This window comes from Mesocricetus auratus, unplaced genomic scaffold (assembly GCF_017639785.1).
Source record: "Mesocricetus auratus isolate SY011 unplaced genomic scaffold, BCM_Maur_2.0 contig_10951_pilon_obj, whole genome shotgun sequence".
Lineage (NCBI taxonomy): Eukaryota > Metazoa > Chordata > Mammalia > Rodentia > Cricetidae > Mesocricetus > Mesocricetus auratus.
Window position 1 is genome coordinate 983 of NW_024431975.1, and position 20,580 is coordinate 21,562.

A 20,580-nucleotide genomic window follows, 5' to 3' on the forward strand; every position below is an offset into this window, starting at 1 on the left:
TATTAACTGGGTACTCTGGTACCAATGGGGGTATAGCTTGGGAATAGAATTACACCCAATAGTGAGTCAGTCAGAATTGTCCACAGAGCTTGTAGAGACACATCAGACCCTGGCTCCCTCCCAGAGGGTCTGACCAAGGAGTTCTCAGTGGACAGAGAACTTTCCCTTTGTCCACTCTTGCCTCTCACTCACCCCTAAAGGTCAGCTAAGCAGACAGTGTATTTGTCCATGGCTCCTTTGGTTGGGTTGAAGAAGGCTGTAACAGCAGCCTCCTGAATTTAATGTCCTTGTATCAGCTAGGATCTAAGGAAGAGGATGGTAGTCATTCCTGAGGACAAGGCAGTCATGTGCAGAGGCAGCTCAGGGCTGGGCCTCATAGGAGGAAGCAGATGATTGCAGAGCACTGGCAAGTGTACCTGTGATGTTAACAGCCAGGGAGTGGCCATGCAGGTTATGAGTGCCTTTGAGACATTAATAGACAGGTGGGGGTATAGCTCAGGGGTAGAGCATTTGACTGCAGATCAAGAGGTCCCTGGTTCAAATCCAGGTGCCCCCTTTCCACATGATTTTTTGGAAACTAGCTGACCACATTCAAATTATAGACCTCCTATCTCATATGGCTTTGGATTCATGCAGTTTGAACAGGTCTCTGTCATCACCCATCAGATCCCTCACTAGTGTATGTATGTGACAGCTGGTTGTGTATATATGGTCATTAGATCTCAAGTCTTCAAAGTGATCAAGTCTTCAGCAATTTTAGAAAACATTGTGAGTTCTATAAACCTAGAATTGCGGTGTTTAATTTTAAAGAACCATCGGTGGTTCTCAGCCAGTGTATGGAAGTCAACACACAGATGCAGTGGGCAGCAGGCCAAGGAATCTAAAGAAAATGGAGTGGGGGATACAGGGATGGTATTCCACCATAGTTGGAGATATCCATTGGCTCATCAGAGCCCGTGATGTGGGATCCCAGGCTTCCAGATGTCATGTATCAGAGCTGTAGATCATATGGATTCCATAGCTCACAGGGGTCATGCTCATGGGTCTCGTTTGCATCCAATGGTGGCTCCTGACTGGCATCTGTTCTAAAGGCTCAACATCTGTGCTGTGGCACCCATGAGTCCATGTTTCAAGTGCTACTCCTTGTAATAAACTTCCCACCAATGACCCCGAGTTTCTTGGCAGCTGTTGCTACAGCTCAGTGTGAAGGGCCACGCAGAGTCTGACCGTGCTGGGTCTCTGGTGCACACCACGGACAGCTCCTCTGTCTGCTGTTTGTACTGAAGACACAGAGGGGACATGCAGACACCCCACACACATACACGCTGTGTTGATGGCCTCACTTCTTTCTCCAGAGAGACCGAGACTCTTTAAGATCAAACACAGAATCAAATCAGCACAGTGCTGGGGTCACAGTGTCCTTGTCTCTTGTGACAGACTCCAGTGGAGTTTTGGATGATGTCCATCTCCCCAATCTTGAAAGACAAGTTCCTTGTCTGACATGACCCTTTTTCTGTAACAAGTGACAGTGCTTAGGAAGATCCAATGCTGATGCCAGGGATCTTCTGGATTATTCCTTTGATACCCTGGGGATGGCTGATGGTTACCAGTTACTAAATAACAACTGCATGCATTCTATTTCTAGACAGACAGAGAGACAGAGACAGAAAGAGGGAGAGACAGAGAGAGACAGAGAGACACTAGAAGACTGGATATTAAGGTTGTGCTGACTCCACAGTGCATTGAGCAGTGGTAATCTTCTGTTCCTATTATTTGCTTACATATTTGTATAAATTCATCAGTGAGGCTCCTGAGCCTGTTTTTTATTTTATTATTTTAATTTTAAATAGCTTGCTTCACATGTCAATCCCAGTCCCCTCTTCCTCCCCTCCTCCCGCACCCCCCCACCGTACCCCTCAGCTTACCATCCTATCCCCACTTCCTTCCACATAGGGGATATCCAGAGTCTGTCATTTCACTCAGAGCAGGGTCCAGGCACTCTCCTAAAAGTCCAGGCTGAGAGAGCATCCCTCTTTGTGTTACGGACACACGAAGTCCATTTATATGCCAGGGATAGACACTGATCTACTGCCTAGGGCCCCAGAAGTTGCCTAGGCCTCCACACTGACTCTCACACTCAGGGCATATATTGAAAAGATGAAAATTCATACAACAAGGACATCTGCTCCACTGTGTTCATAGCAGCATTATTTGTAATAGCCAGAACTGGAAGCAATCTAGATGCCCCTCAACTGAAGAGTGGATAGAGAAAATGTGGTACATTTACACAATGGAGTACTACTCAGCAGAAAAAAACAATGGAATCTTGAAATTCGCAGATAAATGGATGGCACTATAAGAAACCATCCTGAGTGAGGTAACCCAGTCACAAAAAGACAAACATTGTATGTACTTACTCATATATGGATTTTAGACATGGATCGGGATAGTGCCATTCTGCACTTTTACTGACAGAGAGTCTGGGAAACAAGAAAGAACCTAAAAGATATGCATGGTACCCAAGAGAAGAGGAATGAGGCAAGATCCTCTGAACAGATTGGGAACATGGCAAGGGGTTGGGGGGAGTGGGAGCTGGAGGGGGAGTAGAGGAAGAGAGAGTAGGTCATGGGGGAACAGGAAGGTTGAGTGGGGGGTACATTAGGGGGAGGAGGGAATCATAGGTTAGAAGACAGATCTGTCACCAGTGAGACCTCTAGTGATCTAAAGTGATGACACCAACTGGCAAGATAAGCATTAGTGGAGAGACCACGTTAAATGCCCATTCCTGATAATGAACTTGATGTCTATAACCATCCTAGAACCTTCATCCAGTGATTGATGGAAGCAGAGGCAAACACCCACAGTTAAACACTGAACTGAACCCAGTGACAGAGAGAGAGGAATGATGAGCAAATTGGCAAAGAATGGTCTGGCGAAACCAGCAGAGACAGCTGATCTGAGCCTGGTTTTGAGGTAATGGTTTTACTATTTTGGGAAAGCCTCGTTCTATGGATGAAATATACACTGGAGGTATGTTTATGAGATAAATTTGAATGAATATTTTCCCAAGAAGAAGACTTCTGTGATTGCCATGATCATCTTATGCCAATCTCAAAAGTTGTGCTATAGCCTCCCTGATATCCTCCCCAGTCTCTGTTTTCCACACAATACATCCTTTGGCTGTGGTCCTTCCTCTCCTACATCCTTGGCATCTGTGTGGTCGTTTAGCCTCACTGTGATGCTTCCAGAGAAAGGACCCTCATGGCACAGATACCTGACCCCACTTCAGTGCAGTCTGTGAGCTGAGCTCTGAGTACCTGATCCATCCTGATGCTGAGCTGATGGATTAGGGCAAGCATGGGGCTAAAATCTCTCTGACTTTGAGATTTTTCTGTCAATTATAGGAGCAGAAAATGATAAGGCAGGAGAGCAGAGGGTGAAAAGCCCAGAAATGATTCCCAGTACAAGCGTCTGCTGAGGGCCGGCACGAGGCAGAGTGTAGCAGGCTTTTTTTTGGCTGCCAGTCCCCAAATCATGGCATGGAGACTTATTATTAGGTATCACATGCTTGTCCCAACTAGCTCTCAGTACCTATTGGAACCCATTTCTCTTCATTTTTTTTTTTTGCTTCTAGGATTTTTACTTTTCTTTCATTTTGTAGGACCTACTTCCATTCTTACTCTGTGTCTGATTGGTGGAGAGTGCCTGGTTGTCTGCCTCTGGGGGTCTCCCTCTCTCTCTTATTCTCTCCTCTCTCCTTCTTCTATTTATTCTCTCTGCCCACAAGCCTCACCCATCCCTCTTCTTCCTAGCTATTGGCCATTCATATTTTTATTAGACTAATCAGGTGCCCTAGGCAGTTAGGCTAAAAGAGCAACATGTCTTTACATAATTTAATATGCATCATAAACTAATGTAACACACCTTTGCCTAGTTAAACAAATGCAACTTAAAAAATGCAACACACCTTTACCTAGTTAAAGTACTAGTCCACAATTCAAACAAAGGTAAGTTATATTCCTCAACAATGGGGAGAGAACAGCAATGGTGGGGGACTTGGAGACAAAACCATGGGAGGGAAGCAGAGTTGAACTCCAGCTCTCACAGTAGATCTCCAACTCAGGCCAAGCACTGCTGCTGCGGAATGTTATTTCAAGGTGCGTGAGTTTTGTTTATGTTGCATTTGTTTAACTCTGTGAAGTTGTGTTACTGTGCCTGTCTAAAATACGAGGTGGTCCTAGTAAAGAGCTGGATGGCCGATAGTGAGGCAGGAGCAAGGATAGGCAGGGCTGGCAGGCGGAGAGTATAAATATAATATAAGGAGAAACATGGAGCAATAAGAAGGAGAGAACCAGAGGAAGAGGACATCAGGGACCAGCCACCCAGCCAGCCATGGGGTATAAGGAAAGTAAGATATACAGAAGAAAGAAAGATAAAAGCCCAGAGGAGAAAGGTAAATGGGACAATTTAAATTAAGAAGAACAGTAGGGAGATCTTACTAGGTACCTGTGGCACTGACCACATTTTGTCATAACCACAGGTGCTTATGGGGCATGTGGGATAGAGGCCTCAGGAGAGGCATGCATGGTAGCTCTCCGGGTTCCGGTGGAGTCTTGGAGGGCAGTTCAGACTGGATGCTCGGAGCGCTGACGCTGGGTTACATATTCTCCTGTAAGTGATTTCTCACCCACTAAAAATAGCCTATGACATCCCTATCCTGTGTATGGTAATCTACACCAATAAAAATCTAACAAGCAACAAGCCAAGATAAGACTGGGCATTCATAGCAAAGATAAGACTCTGTGTGTAATTTACTTGGGATCTGAGTGGCAAGACCCCCAAACAAGCATAAAAAGCCAAAAGAAATAAAAACACCTTCCCACACATTGCTGAGCAGCCAAGGCTGCAGGGTTCTGGGCATCCATGGATTCTGTGTGTCCTGATGCAGGTCTATGGGACGGATATAGTAACTCAAGCCTGATAGTGTCCTGTCTGGAGGAGGTGGTTCAGGTCCTGGAGGGCATTGGAGATGAGAAGTCACCATGTGTACTACATCCCTGCGTGATAAGTGGCCTGTGCCAATGAGGGATTCTACACAAGTACAAGGGTAAAAATCAGGGACTCTTTGTCAATCAAGCCCTGCTCCAAGACTCTGTCACTTGCTGATCACATGTTAGCAACCGCTGTCCAGTGTCATGCTTGAGTGACCATGGTTTCCGGAGGTCCTTAGTCATACCTGTGGACTGTGCTTGACTTGGTCATTAAGCAGGAGTGTTGTATTCATGCTTACTTTAATCATTGTCTTTTTATTTCACATCTACAGCACAGAAAGGCAGAGGAAAAAGAGGAATTACACCCCATAGAGTGTCATTGTCAGAATTGTCCACAGACCTTGTAGAGAAGACACATCAGACCCTGGGTCCTTGCCAGAGAGTCTGACCAAGGAGTTCTCAGTGGACAGAGAACTTTCCCTTTTGTCCACTCCTGCCTCCCCCTTGCCCACAAAAGTCAGCTAAGCAGACAGCGTATTTGTCCGTGGCTCCTTTGGTTGGGTTGAAAAAGGCTGTAGCAGCAGGCCTTCTGAGTTTAATGTCCCTGCCTTGGCTAGGGTTTCAGACAGGGCGATGGTAGTCATTCCTGAGGACATGGCAGTCATGTGCAGAGGCAGCCCAGGGCTGGGCCTCATAGGAGGAAGCAGATGATGGCAGAGCACTGGCAAGTTTACCTGTGATGTCAACAGCCAGGGAGTGGCCATGCAGGTTGTGAGTGCCTGTGAGACATTAATAGACAGGTGGGGGTATAGCTCAGGGGTAGAGCATTTGACTGCAGATCAAGAGGTCCCTGGTTCAAATCCAGGTGCCCCCTTTGGGATTTTTTGTAGATGCCAGATCATAAAATATTGTGTGGTCCTTGAAGAATCAAGTAAACCCCTGTTACCCACCTTGTCCATTGTCCTGGATGTTGTATTATGTTCTGATCTTGGTTCACCTAGGTGCTGGATGCTACTCATGCCCCCCACCTGTCTGCTGCTTTCTGGGACCCACTGTGGTCCCAGTCACCTATGCTAAGGCATAGACTATCCTCTATGGGGGTGACCAGGTGACTCACTCACTGAAGGAAATTGATGTAGAACCAGCTTCCCGTAGGTCTTGCTCTGTCTCCTCTGGAAGCCCCTCTGGAGCCCCAGGAGGGTTCTCTCACTGTGGTTTCCTTGCCCTGTCCTTCAGGTCCTACAACATCTGTGGAAACATTTCACCTATTAGTTGTCTCCTGTTTAGAATAAAACTTTCTGAAGTGAAGAGACAATGTCTTATATGTCTGTATGCAGTCAACACTGATGACAGGGTTCAGAAACTAGCAAGCTACTCAAGTGTTTATTGAATAAAGAAATAGAATGTAATAGTCAGTATCTTCCTGAGGGCTTAGGTCATGGAGAAGGCTCTCTCTGAGCTTCATCTAAGGGTCATCAATGACCTAGGACCAGGAGGTCTTGTCCTATGTCCTTGTGTGAACTTATGGAAAAACCCACAGCCAGGCATCTTTTCAAGGTCAAAGTTGGTGCCTTTACCACACCTTGAGTGTGTGTGTGTGTGTATGTGTGTGTGTGCATGTGTGTGTGTGCGTGTATTGGCCTAGTGAAAGCTGGAGATGAGAAGAGGGATGGGAGACATCAGTGTAGAAAACCTGTCAACTTCTGGATCATTAACAGCAGATCATGAACATGTAGGTATCTTGGGTGTGGATCCAAGGTTGAAGAGGTACTAATGAAGTATTAGCTACATTCAGTCACCTTGGGGGTGTAGCTCAGTGGTAGACCAAGAGGGTTCTGGTTCAAACCCAGGTGCCCCCAATCCATATCTAGTTTTCACCTTTTATAAAAACACCTACGTTTGGTTTATTCTTACTAGACACTAGTGTTAAAATATTTTCTCCTTCAACCAGTAAATTCTAAGTATTTATTATTGTGTTTCTTTACCCCAAATCACTTGAAGGTCAGTAAAAGGTCTCCTTCCCAGGCCTTTCCCCAGAACATTTAATGGGGCTTAGACACCGTGAAAGCTTTCCAGTGGCTTCCTGACCACTGGTAAGTGAAGTGGAGAGCGGCCTTACAGAATTTCCTGGGCACCTCTGGGGGACAGGCTGCATCACGCCACTTCTGTATGCCCGGCATCTGTGCTCTGAACCTTTGCTCCTGTCTCCAGCATCTGTGCTGTGGTCTTTGCACATGTCTCCAGCATCTGTGCTCTGATCCTTTGCTCCTGTCTCCAGCATCTGTGCTCTGATCCTTTGCTCCTGTCTCCAGCATCTGTGCTCTGATCCTTTGTTCCTGTCTCCAGCATCTGTGCTCTGGGTCTTTGCTCCTGTCTCCAGCATCTGTGCTCTGATCCTTTGCTCCTGTCTCCAGCATCTGTGTTCTGTGTCTTTGCTCCTGTCTCCAGCATCTGTGCTGTGGTCTTTGCTCCTGTCTCCAGCATCTGTGCTGTGGTCTTTGCTCCTGTCTCCAGCATCTGTGCTCTGGGTTTTTGCTCCTGTCTCCAGCAGCTGTGCTCTGATCCTTTGTTCCTGTCTCCAGCATCTGTGCTCTGGGTTTTTGCTCCTGTCTCCAGCATCTGTGCTCTGTGTCTTTGCTCCTGTCTCCAGCAGCTGTGCTCTGTGTCTTTGCTCCTGTCTCCAGCGTCTGTGCTCTGTGTCTTTGCTCCTGTCTCCAGCATCTGTGCTCTGGGTTTTTGCTCATGTCTGCAGCATCTGTGTGTGTTAACACTGATGAGCAGCCAGCACCAGCATCTTTCAGCAGCAGCTGCCTTTTAACACTTCCCAGGTCATGAATTCTCCCCCTTTATATGGAGAAGTCTTGGGATGGGATAGACCTGGCAGTCTAATCCCAGGTAGAAGGGTCTTTGCGTCAATGAGAGAGACCTTGAAAGTCCAAGGCTGTTTGTAGAAGGTTAAATAGCAACTTGTCGATGGATAAGTCAAGTTCTGTGCTGTTTAGTTTGTGCAACAGTTGAAGGAAATTTTTCGTCTCATTTAACATTTGAAAGAAAGAACTCTGCAGAAGGGATTAAGGAATTATAGTGGCCATCTCAAGACTAAAAGTTAAAGGTTTTTTTGTTGTTTTTGAGAACAAATGGCTTTTTTGATAGGAAAAAAACTCAGAACCCATTGTGGATCCAGATAGAATATAATTTGGAAGTACACTCCTAATTTTTACCATCCTTCACACGAATCATCTTGTATGACCTTTTAAAGCAACTATCTTGAACACATTCCTCATTTGTATTTATATAATCACTAGAAATCTATCACACACATGTCAAACACGGGTGCTTATTAAAGCCATTTGGTCACATTGGCTTCTTGATCTCTGCACTGAATGGCAGAGAAACCACCTGTCATTCTGATGCAAAGTCACTGGGTCAGTTTGTCCCACTCCTCACCCTGTGCTGCACCACCAACATGTCCTTCAGTCCTTTATTTCTTTTTAATTTATGTGTATGGGTGTTTTTCCTACATGTATGTCTGAACAACACATGGCTGTCTGGTGTCCAAGGAGCCTGGGAGAGCTGGAGTTAGAAATTATTATGAGCTGCCAAATGGATGCTAGGAATCACATCTGCATCTTCTTCAAAAGCAACATGTGCTCTTAAACATGAGCTGTCACCCCAGCTTCCTGCCCTCCAGTCCCATCTCCCTCTTCTTGGTGGACATTTCTCTTATATTGGTTTCCTTTTTCTTATTCTGCTCTTTGACCTATTAATCCTTTGTCCATGGTTTAAATGTGCCCTGTGATATGCGACCAAATGATTCTTATAGACCCAGGAACCAGAACAAAGGCCACCTTCTATGTCCTGGTCGCTGGTGGTATTCCAGGTCCCCGCCCACCTCACACACTGACGACACAGTATAATGGGATTCACCATCTGCTTACCAGGGTAAGGTTCATCCCAGCTGGCTATGTGTGTTCCTTGGATTCCAGATCTTCCAGGTGACCAAGAATTCATCATATTAGAAGGTTGAGTGGGTTCCCTAATCCTCAGCCATGGAAACTTCAGTAGCATGAACCAGTATCTGCATCTAGAGCTGCCTTGGAAGCCAGCACAACCACTGGAGAGGGCAGTGGACAATGACCCTAAAGATAGGTGTTTTTCTGCCTAAACTATAGAACTCCAGTTGATTCTCCAGAGCTGGAGATTGGGGATCCCAGGATGTGGGGGTGAAGTACACAGCCTCCTGGATTCCAAGCTGACTGTTGGAATGGTGGGCATCCAATGGAGGCTGTTGACTGTCACCTCTTCTAAATGGTCAGGGTCCATGCTCTGATAGCCATGCTTCAGTGTTTTAAGTTCATTCCACAGAATAGACCAAAGACTCCAACTTTTCATAGACAGCATTTGCTACATAGCCCCATATAGGGTCAAGCCAAGCCTGACAACTCTTGGACTCCAGTGTGTACCATGGACAGCTCCACAGCCTGCAGGCTTTACAGTCTTTACTGAAGACACAGAAGGAACATGCAGACCCCCTGCACTGTGCAGAGGCCTCAGCTATTTCTGTAGAGTGACTAAGATGGCATGAAAACAGTCAAATTATCACAATGCTGTCTAGTTATACAGCTCTGCAGACATTGACACTTGCTGCTGCACAAACTTGAGAATTTGTTTTTCATATATATATATATACACACACACATATATATATGCATATATATATCCAAATGAAAAAGCCAGTTTTATAGTAACATGTATATAATCCAAGCAGTCCTAAGGAAAGTTGGGAGTTGGAGACAGGAAATTCTGGAAGCTCATGGCCTGTTAGCCTAGAGTGTATATCCCAGTTTTAAGCAATAAGAAGGACTGTCCTTCACATAAAGCAGGAGTTGAGGTGTGGCACTTCAGGCTTTCCTTTGACCTCCCCACATGCTCCATGGCATACACATGCCCTCAGGTGCAAACACATCATCTATACACATGCTCAGATACACACACACACACACACACACACCACCAATGTTGGGAGTTTACAGTGTCCCTTTCTTCCCTTTATACTAATTATTACTTGTCATGAGTTTATCTACCATGAAGATTTCTTGTCCTATATGCAATACCTGCTCCTTGTAGCCTAGGGGCTTTTATTAATTAATTTTATTCATTTATTTTATATCCTGACCATAGTTTTCTCTCCTTGTCTCCCTCCACCTGCCTCCCCTGTGTCCCCCCAATCCACTCCTCTCCTGTTTCTGTTCAGAAAGGGGAAGGCCTTCCATGCATGTCAACAAAGCATGGCATATCAAGTTGAAATAGGACTAAGCTCCTTCCCTTTTATTAAGGTTGCCCCAAGGTGACCCAGTGTGAGGAATAGGTTCCAAAAGGCCAGCCAAAGCATTAGGAACAGGCCCAAGTACTTCCGCTGGGAGGAGTCCTACAAGCAGATCAAGCTACACAGTGGTCACACTTATATAGAGGGTCTAGGTCAGTCCCATGTAGGCTCCCCAGCTGTCAGTCCAGAGTCTGTGAGCACCTATGACCCAAAGTTAGGTGTTTCTGTGGATTTCCTTGTGGTGACTGTAACCCCCTGGCTTATACAATCCTCATCCCCTCTTCTTCAGGATTCCCCAAGCCTGGCCCAGTGCTTGGCTGTGGATCTCTACATCTTTTTCCATCAGTTACTGGATGAAGGCTCTCTGATGACAGGGTAGGTACTAATCTGATTATAGTAGATGGCCAGTTCAGGCTACCTATCCACTATTGCTAGCAGCCTTAGCTAGGGTCATCCTTGTTATAAGGGCTAAGAGACCCTACCCAAGTTGACCAGGCATCTCAGGAGCAAAGGAGGTCTAAAAGGATTTCTATAATAACTTTATACAGACAGGCTAACACTCTTTACTTCCTGTGCTCTTTATTGCTCTGTTTCTACTCTAATAATTCTGTCCTGCTTCTAACTTCTCCATGCTTCTTCATCTAGATTCTTCTATTCTAAATTCTTTTGTCCTTCAAGAGACTTGAAGTGATAAAGCAGTTTCTCTCATTGGTCAAAAGCACATTCCTAGAGGAAACAATAAGAAGCTGAGCCGTTTACCATGACAACCCAAGGGTCCAAGGCAATAGGAGCAAAACCATGGCCCACAGGGGAGGGCACAGTGCCCAGTGACAACTTTAAGACACAGATCTATTGTTAGTAGACTGTCAAATGAAGAATTAGCATGCTTTTCTTAATAACCTTAGTAGACATATATGACTCTGACCTTGTATTCTGTTGTCTTACCTTCAGCTGCTTGGGCCCAGCCACTGTCTCTGCCCCCAAATAACATACAAGAGACTGTATTAATTATGAAGCTGTAGATCATTTGTTATGGTTTCTAATTGACTAGCTCTGACTTAATTATTAACCTATAATTACTAATAAATATTTTTATAAGGAATTATCTTTCCAAGGATGCAGTCACATGCATCCTCTTCCCATGATCACATGGCGACAACTCTCTTCACTACATTTCCCAGAATCCACCTAGTCCCACCTATTTTGCTTCCCTATTGGCTAACAGTGTTTTATTTATATCAATAAAACATATACATAGAAGGACTTCCCCCATCATGTCCTTGTGCAAGATGTAAAGTTTTCTTTTTTAAAAAACCTTTAGTCTAGTTTGAACTTGCTCTGATGTGAAAGTGAGCTAATTGTGTGTAGTAGTCTGAGCAAGAGAACAAGGCTCTCTTGTTAAGAGTTCACAGTCCTTGCGGGATAAATAGACCCAGTTATGAAGAATGTCCGAGTATAGATTCTATTTATCAAAACTATATACCTAAATGAAAAGTCATCTTCCAGACACATGTGTCCAGTAAACAATTAACGCACCATAGTGCTGTGGGAAGAATACCCAAGCTGTAATGTGATGGAAAGAGCTCTTCACACAAGAATCTGCAATGGGGGCAGCTGACACATTCAGAAGGCAATATTCCTTATGATCTTGCAGATATGGTTGAGATATGTATCTCTGGTGACAATATTCCTAATCACCTTGCTAAATGAGGTATGTCCTTGAAGAGATAAGCAATCTCTGGTGGGCTGACCCTTGAAGTATGCACTAAATTCACACTGCATAATACTGCAGTCTATAGTACCTTGTAGATTTATTTAATATTCCCTTGCATCAGGTTTCTACCTGACCCCGAAATGACTTCCCCCATCAAGACATCTCTTTGATCACTCTCCCCATGCACCCACCCACAACCCAATTCCTCATGTTCCCATCCCCCCACCCCCAATCTGCCAAAGGGTTCTTTTTCATTTCCCCTTCCCAGGGAAATACATTTGTCCCCCTTTGGGCTCTCCCTGTTACTTAGCATCTCTGGGACTGTGGATTATAGCATGGTTATCTTTTACAGCTAATAACTACTTATGAGTGAGAACATGCCATGTTTGTATTTCTGGCTTTGGGTTACTTTACTCGGGACGGTATTTTTCTAGTTCTATCCATTTGCCTTCAAATTTCCTGATGTCATTGTTTTCAATAGCTGAATAGTACTCTGTTGTGAAAATGTACCACATTTCCTTTATTCATTCTTTGGTTTAGAAACATCTAGGTTGCTTCCAGGTTCTGGCTATTACAAATAATGCTGCTATGAATATAGTTCACAAATATCCTAGTGGTATGATTGAGCATCTTTTGGCAATATGCACAAGAGTGGTATAGCTGGGTCTTGAGGTAGATTGATTCCCAATTTTCTGAGAAACTGCCATATTGATTTCCAATGTGACTGTGCAAGTTTGCACTCCCACCAGCAGCGGAGGAGTATTCCCTTTGCTCCACATCCTCTCTACTATAAGTTGTCATTAACATCAAGTCTTTGATGAAAGAATTTGGAAAAGTTATCAGAAGATGGAAAGATCTCCCATGCTCATGGATCAGTAGAATTAACATAGTAAAACTGGCCATTTTACCAAAAATAATCTACAGATTCAATTTGATCCCCTTCAAAATTCCAACACAATTCTTTACAGACATTGAAAGAACAATACTCAACTTCATAAGGAAAAACCAAAACCTCAGGTTAGCTAAAAACATTCTGTACAATAAAAGGAACTTCCAGAGGTATCACCGTGCCTGATTTCAAGCTCTACTACAGAACTATAGTGATAAAAATAACATGGTATTGGCATAAAAACAGACAGATGGGTCAATGGAATTAGATAGAAGACCCTGGTGGAAATCTACACACATATGAACACCTGATTTTTGACAAAGTTTCCAAAATTATTGAATAGAAAAAAAGAGAGTATCTTCAACAAATGTTACTGGCATAATTGGATGTCCGTATGTAGAATAACAAAAATAGATTCATCACCCTTCACAAAACTCAAGTCCAAGTGGATCTAATACCTTAACATAAATCCAATTACACTGAACATGATAGAAGAGAAGGTAGGAAGTATCCAGGGCTTACTCAGTGGTTAACAACACTAGCTGGTCTTTCAGAGGTCTTGAATTCAATTCCCAGCAACTACATGGTGGCTCACAACCATCTGCAATGAGAGCTGGTGCCCTCTTCTGACCTACATGGATACATACAGACAGAACACTGCATACTTTATTAATAAATAAATAAATCTTTTTAAAGGGGACTAGAGAGATTTGTGGTAGAACAAGAAAAGGTAATAGGAGGTGACTATGGTCAATAAAGTTGATTACTTAAAACAACGAAAAAAATCTTTTTTAAAAAGTAGGAACACTGACACAGGAGACAACATCCTGAATAGAGCATCAGTATCACAGACACTGAGATTGACAATAAACAGGATCTCACGAATCTGAAAAGTTTCAGTAAGGCAAAGGCCACTATCAATAAAAACAAAATGGTAGCCTACAGAATGGGAAAAGATCCTCACCAACCCCACATCTGACAGAGGGTTAATTTCCAAAACATATAAAGAATTCAAGAAAGTAGACATCAAAAAACCAAATAATCCAGTTAAAAATAGGGTAGAGATTTAAACAGAGAATTCTCAACAGAAGAATAGCAAGTGGTCAAGATACACTTAAAGAAATGTTTAACATCCTTAGCCATCAGGGAAATGCAAACCAAAATGACTTTGGGATTTCATCTTATACCTGTCAGAATGACTAAGAGCAAAAACACTAATGGTAGCCTAAGTTTTTAAGATCTTCCCCTTGGCCTGAGATTTCTTTGCCATTTTCTAGTGAGTTCTTATTTCCTCCATTGAGCCGTGTACTTGCAAAAGTGTGATGGAAGCCCACATCTTCCTTCCTTTGTGATAAATTTTCTTGTATTCTGTCCTTCTATTATCTTCAATTTCTGATCATTGTACTAATGGGAGTAGAGTTTGCAGTCAGAGTGACTAGTATTTGTAACCATGGATGAAAGTTGTTAACAAGCTAAGTCATCCTCTTTTAGGACATCAAATTACTGTATTATGGAGCCCAGAGAGGGAGATTCTGAAGTCTATTCAAGAAACCTTGCCTCACGGAGGTCCTCACCACAGTTAAAGTGGTAAGTTAACTGTCAAAATATTTAGGCAAGGGGGCACCCGGATTTGAACCAGGGACCTCTTGATCTGCAGTCAAATGCTCTACCCCTGAGCTATACCCCCATCTGCTTCGTGTATATCTAATAAACATCTTTGAACCTGTAATGTGTACTTGCTAGTACTCTGCTGTCATCTGCTTTCTCCTGTGAGGCTCAGCCCTGAGTCAACTGCACACCTGTCTGACTCCTCCTCATGACCAGTGCCCTCCAATCCCAGTTCACAGCTGGGACAGAAACACTGATGCCCAGAAGCCTACATTCAACTCCTCCTACACATCCACCTGTAAAGTCAAACTCATAGGGTTGGGTCTTAAGAAACTGATGGCTTATGAGGTAGAGAAAACAGTTTTCTTTAAGGGTGTGACTCGTGGTATGTCAACAATTTCCCAGTGATGGCCACACACACAGAGGCATGGGGATAGTACAAAGTGGAGGACACGAAGTTGGGGATGTAAAGGTGGGATGGATTACCTTGAAGACAAGGTAAAAGAAGGAGTTGAGGGTGAATATAATTAATGAAAATATTTTGTAGCATACTTTTTATTGAATCTTTAGGTATTTCACCCCCCACGCACCCCAATTCCATTCATTTTGCATTCCTCCCATATCTTCACTCCAACCTTTTAGACCCCCCAAAAGTAAGTAAAAAAGAAATTAGAACGGAAATAAAATGACGAGAAAACAGAATGAACAATCTAGTAGACTCGCCTTGTCAGTAACCTGCTCCTTTATCAACCACAGCATTACATGCATGTTCATTGCTGAAAGTCATAACTTTCTTAATGCTAATGAGAAAGGACAAACAGCTGCAGAAAGACACTGGACTACAGGAAAAACTTCTGAACTAAATGAACCAGTGTATTTCAAGGATGCAATGACCTCAGTTTGGAAACCAGGATATGTGTTACGTTGGGGAAGGGGTTTTGCCTTTGTTTCTGCAGGACAAGAAAAGGTTTGGATTTCATCAAAATTGATCAAGATTTAATCCAAACAGGAGAAACCTCGGGAGGAGGAAAGATGACAGTTCATCCACAAAGTCATCTTCCACGAGGTATATGGAGGCCTCACCAAAGGAAAGGGAAATGTTTTGTTCTTGTCTTCACAAGACACACAGCAAGAAGACACTCAATGTGTGGACACCTAAAGAAGAGAGGATGACTAGCCACAAGAACCATCAAACTGAAAAGAATCTAATATTTGATATCAATGTCTAATTTTCTTAACTTACGTCCTTAGAAAATCCATTTCTCTTTACTTCCTAATACTCTTTTGGTCCCAATTCACTTAAACCATCACTGGCTTTGGAGATGGATTTGGCTCTCCTCCTCTAAATCCAAGCATGTTTTTAAAACAAAATTCAGAGTTCCTGTATGATATCAAGGAGCCAATTGATGTAAGACCGAAGAAAACAAAATCTAGGGACTGTCATCTGTTTTTACTCGGTTCTTTCTCTGAAAGTCTAATTTCCCTCATATTTACTATGTTCCTTATTTTTTCCTTTCCCGGTATACATACATATAAAAGTTGAAATGTTTTTGTTAACATTAATGCTTGAGTTTTCCATAGACAACAAAGAATTTCCCAACAGCAATCTTCAAAAACTTCAGAAAGACAATGGGGCCCCACTTCATCTACTCCACATTTTCTGACTTGCTGCATCTGAACTGAAACCGGTTTGGGACTACATTGCTCTACATAACTCCAGACTAATTAACTGATATAGTGAGCCTTCTATAATCTGGCCAGAGCCTCAAACAAGAGCTTCAGTGAACATTAGAACTTCAGTCAAGAACTCCAACCAAGCATCCCCCGTCAAACAGAGACTGAGTACAAATGTTGTAGCTAGTTCACTTGAGACTTACACTACACAAACATTTTCTTCCTACAGGATCCCGTGATGTTATCATTGTCCCATTTCAACAGGAAGTGATTTTGAAAACACTACACCCCCTTTCCCTACTGTTGATATTACAGGATAATTTACACCTGTTAGGGTTAGTTTTAAATTATCTAGGGTTGGGATTGGAAAGAGATGTGCATACTTGGGCATCTCGTTCAGATAAGTTTAGGGTTGAGATGGGATCGATATACTTAGGATAGGATATATAGGTAGATTATAATTTGTTTATCACCTTCTATGAATATATGCTTTATATATGTTTGAGACAATCCAGTTTGTTTCAAGTATAAGTCTTTTCTTTAGACTAAAAGGGGACTTGTAGGTAGAGATCTCACGTACCTGCAGCACTGACCACACCCGTTTGGGCATGATCACAGGTATGGGGGGGGGAGGCAGAGATAAAGGTCAAGGAAGGAGGGGTCATGCTCTCTTGGAGTTGCAGTCGAGGTCACAGACCAGCAGAGCGCTGATGTCAGTTCTCAGCTTCTCATGTAAGTGATTTCTCTCTCTCTAATAAAGTATCATACGACTTCCCTTCCCTGAATACTTGGTGTGACTCGCTATCCCTCATCAGATACCTGTGATTTTTTTCTCAAAAATCTTTTACAATAATAGTGAGTTTTCAAAATAATCGAATTGTGCCATATATGTTGATTAAAGCATATGGCAATGAGTCTGTGTTGTGATAGACCTGAAGGACAGGGTGGAGACCACAGCTTCAGCATTCCCTGACCCTCTGTGTCCTCCTGCTCTGCTGTCATAGCTCCTCGATGACCAACTCAGGTGAAGAGACATCTTCACCATCTAATAAGAAACTACCCTCAGGGGCTAACACACAGTTCATCCACAGGCTGGAGAGAGATGTCGTCACATGTATGTACCAAATAGTTCCCCAAAGAAGTTTGGCAGGATCTCTTCACACTGAGGGATTGAATAGACCTGAAGAAGACGTACATGTAAATCTAAGGTCCTTTGCAGTGGCTTATGTCTCTCTGTCTCCAGTTGTGCTGTCCCCACAGGCTGATCTGTGTGTAGGAGGGAGATGCCATGACAATAGGGGGCTGAGTTGGAGACACTGGAGAGGTATCTTTCTGGCATGAGCTTATGGAGGCAGCAGTGCCAGTAATACCAAATCTTGTGAGACAAACAAAAACAATTAAGTTGTAGGAATGGAGAGTGTGACTTACGAAGGTGGAAAGCATTTATTAAACATTTCTGACAGAGAGGGAGTATAGCTCAGGGGTAGAGCATTTGACTGCAGATCAAGAGGTCCCTGGTTCAAATCCAGGTGCTCCCTATCAAAACTTTATTTCTTTACAGTTTTTTACCCAAGCAGTTATCATACTCACTCAGTCCTATATTTCTTCCATTTATTGCAGTTATGGTCCTCAGCAGAGCTAGGAGCTACAGGTCCGCCCATCGTGAGGATGCATGACTGCTTCCCATTTCTTCCTACATGCTCAATATCTCTCCTATTCTTGTTGTCTGCTCTCTTCCTGCATATACCAAGTATCTGTGGTTCTGTTGGGTTCTTAAAGAGAAGGCAAAGACAAGATGAAGAATTCTTCTGAATTTTTCAGGCACGGCAGCCATACAGACAACCAGTGATCAGTGACCAGAAAGGAAATACAAACCATGAATTATTTCCCTCCATGCTGTCTGCTGAACATGTGGTCAGAACCAAGGAGACAAAGCCCAGAACCAGGCTGTCTGTGGAGGGTGGGCATTTCCCATGTGAGCTTCTTCTCTTTGGTTCTCTGATCACTTGGTTCATCGTCAAAGGCTAAAGTCTGGCTCAGCTGCTGTACCAGGGAGACAGGGATTGCTGCTGACAATATGGGCTGGGGCCCTATGAGAACCTTGAGTGGCAGCTCAGTCAGTCTTCAGGGAAGGTGGGGAACGGTGTCTGAGGACCCAGGTGGAAGGCAGTTGGATAGGTCAGGAGCTAACCCAAGATAGCAGTGTGAAATGGACTCAGGTCTGCAGACTACTCCTCTCCATTTAATTGGCTGAGGATGCTAATCAAGGATGGGCCTGAAAGCTGCAGAGCTGAGGAAGGCATCTGACCAGTCAGGTCTGGCTGCTTCTGGAAAGTAGGTCTGAGAGAACCTGTAATTTAACTTTATAGTTAGAACATATCACCACTCAGATGAAATTCATTAACTGGGTATGCTGGTCCCAGTGGGGGGTATAGCTCAGGGGTAGAGCATTTGACTGCAGATCAAGAGGTCCCTGGTTCAAATCCAGGTGCCCCCTTTCCATGTGATTTTTTTTTTGGAAACTGACCACCTTCACAGTATGAACCTATGTAACACAAGTTCTAAAAGGTCTTAATAATAAAAGCCTGGAGTCACATATTAGGGGTTGAAAGCTGAAAGATCAGAGAAGTGGAACAGCCAGCCAGTAGCGCTTTTATCTGTACAAAATCCTGAGATTGAAAAGAGATTGAGTTCCTGTCTTCTGCTGCCTATATTCCTCTTTCTGCCCAGGTATCTCACTTCCTGACTATCTGTCTGTACATACCTCCAGACCTCTGTGGTTAGCTAGTGACTAGCTCTGCCCTTTTATCTTCAGGCAAGCTTTATTTGTTAGAGTATAAACAAGATATCACCACATTTCCCCTTTTTTGTCTAAAAATAAAAAGGGTTATAACTAACACAAGAAAAACTGTACAACAAGTACAAAACTATACATAATATATGCAGGCAGCAAATACATCAACAATGTCTTGTCCATTAACAATTGACAAATTCAGAGAAAATTCCCCACATCTATCCTATCTTGGTGAGTCCAAAAGGTAGTACCTAATTCACTTTCTATAACTTGCATTACCAAACCTATTTTTTTATGTGTCTCAATCTTACACACTTTACATTTCCTTAGTGAATTTCTTTTCCAAATCTGGAATCAAGGAAAACTATGACTATAACTATATAGTCTTCAACTCCATCAGAGACTTGAGAAGGAAATAATATTGCTTGAACAAGCTGGAAGTACAAGCAAGTGACTTCCAAAAATTACAGAAAAATTACAGAAGCATCTGGCTGCCTGGACAGTCACCCAAGGTTCCTCTCCAATGTTGGGGCATCCATCTTTGCCCTACTGGCCTAGCATATCGGACAGACTGTTCTGTGAGGCAGGATATTCTGAAGGGCTGTCCTACCCTGTCTTGGTAAAGTTCCGCAGGGCTTTCTTTTGTGTCTTTCTCGTATGGCACTCAACGTCTGGTGTGGCTCCACATAAGACCTAAAGAAGCTTTTTAAAAAGGGTTTCAAACAAACAGAAATGTAGCCACACTGGGCTTCCTAGTCTCATGCTTTCATACAGGCCACTGTGCAGAGATGCTGTGGATTTCAGGCTTGAGCAGAGCATGGCAGATTTCTGCCATGGTACATAGGGGCGTCTCCAAGGCACACAGCATCCCGTGTGGCAGATTTAGCTTTTACTCATGCAGACAAAAAAAAAAGGTTTATGGGCAGTGTGGTACAAAGTGTTTTGTGGTGGCCTATACCAAGGTTGGGGCAGTAGTATGGCTCCCAGAGCTGGTGGTAAAAGTACCCCCATCATGTTGGGGCCAACAGCAAAAACCAAGGCATTGGTCCTAGCCATGCCCACTTAACATTTTAAAAAACTCTCCTGGTCAGAAAAGGATTACCGATATTCAATTAGAACATATTCAGATAAAAAGCTCTCTAAAGGAGTCACAATGTGTTTTATAAATGTGTATGGACCTGGGAGAGAGAGGATATAAGAGACAGAATCAGAGGTAAAAACGCAAAATAATTTAAGGGTAATAAACTGGGGTCCTTCGAGGACAAATAGAGTAAAAAATGTGATAAATGGACCATATAAAGATGGAAAATACACAGAGTCTAGATTATGTATATTATTGTGTTTTCCTTAAGTTTCTTGACTGTTAATGAGCTAGCTACAGAAAAACATTTGATTGTGTGGCCTGCTAAGCTGAAGCAACATAAAGGTATCTTGACTTCAAAATTTGGGACTAAGGACGTGTTGCTTCAGGAAATTAGGGGTTTTTTTGTTTCCACAGAAGATGAGAAGCTGTGGATTCCTTCCAGGTTAATATGGTTTGATCGAGGAAGATTCCCTGAAAAATCTCTGATGGGAGCTGATGGC

At 43.3% G+C, this 20,580-nt stretch overlaps 5 non-coding genes across 5 annotated transcripts; 4 read left to right on the forward strand and 1 right to left on the reverse strand.

Moving 5' to 3' along the window:
- The first annotated feature begins 484 nt into the window (after positions 1-484).
- Trnac-gca lies at positions 485-556 on the forward strand. The gene has a single exon. It is a non-coding gene; the product is annotated as a tRNA-Cys (tRNA).
- Positions 557-5,793: 5,237 nt separating this feature from the next.
- On the forward strand, positions 5,794-5,865 carry Trnac-gca. Its single transcript has one exon. It is a non-coding gene; the product is annotated as a tRNA-Cys (tRNA).
- An 8,670-nt stretch (positions 5,866-14,535) lies between these two features.
- On the reverse strand, positions 14,536-14,607 carry Trnac-gca. The gene has a single exon. It is a non-coding gene; the product is annotated as a tRNA-Cys (tRNA).
- Positions 14,608-17,668: 3,061 nt separating this feature from the next.
- Positions 17,669-17,740, forward strand: Trnac-gca. Its single transcript has one exon. It is a non-coding gene; the product is annotated as a tRNA-Cys (tRNA).
- An 887-nt stretch (positions 17,741-18,627) lies between these two features.
- Positions 18,628-18,699, forward strand: Trnac-gca. Its single transcript has one exon. It is a non-coding gene; the product is annotated as a tRNA-Cys (tRNA).
- Positions 18,700-20,580: the final 1,881 nt, after the last annotated feature.